Raw genomic sequence first — 579 nt, 5'->3', positions numbered from 1 at the left:
GTTTGAAAGCTAATTCAAAACATTGAACACATATTTTTATCAGAAAAAAAGTTTTAAAATCAAAATACTGAATAATATTTTTACTATTTCTACTTCTAATAAAAGTAATTGGCAGTTTGCAATCACCAAGCTCAACATGTCTCAAACATCTATGACAAAAAAATGTGGAGGGGAAAAAAATTAGGATTTTATTGTAAAAATGATCAATTTATTAATAAAAAATAAATAAATAAATAGTCAAATAAATAGACATACTCAACATTTTAATAAAGTATTAAAAAGTTAATTTTGTTAATTAAGTTAATTTATAATATTAATAACAATTTTTTAAATGTACATTTTAAAATTTAAAAGGAAAAAACAACTGATTTGAAACTATACATACAGAATTAAACACACTATATAAAAATCTTTTATGCTCATCAATATTGCATTTATTTGATCAAAACAAATATTGTGAAATATTTTTACAATTTAAAATAACTGTTTCTATGTGAATATATGTTAAAGTGTATTTAAAAAAGCTGAATTTTCAGCATCACTACTCCAGTCTTCAGTGTCACATGATCCTTCAGAAAT

Source organism: Sinocyclocheilus rhinocerous, unplaced genomic scaffold (assembly GCF_001515625.1).
Source record: "Sinocyclocheilus rhinocerous isolate Xijiao unplaced genomic scaffold, SAMN03320098_v1.1 scaffold1183, whole genome shotgun sequence".
Lineage (NCBI taxonomy): Eukaryota > Metazoa > Chordata > Actinopteri > Cypriniformes > Cyprinidae > Sinocyclocheilus > Sinocyclocheilus rhinocerous.
This window is presented reverse-complemented; position numbering follows the sequence as displayed.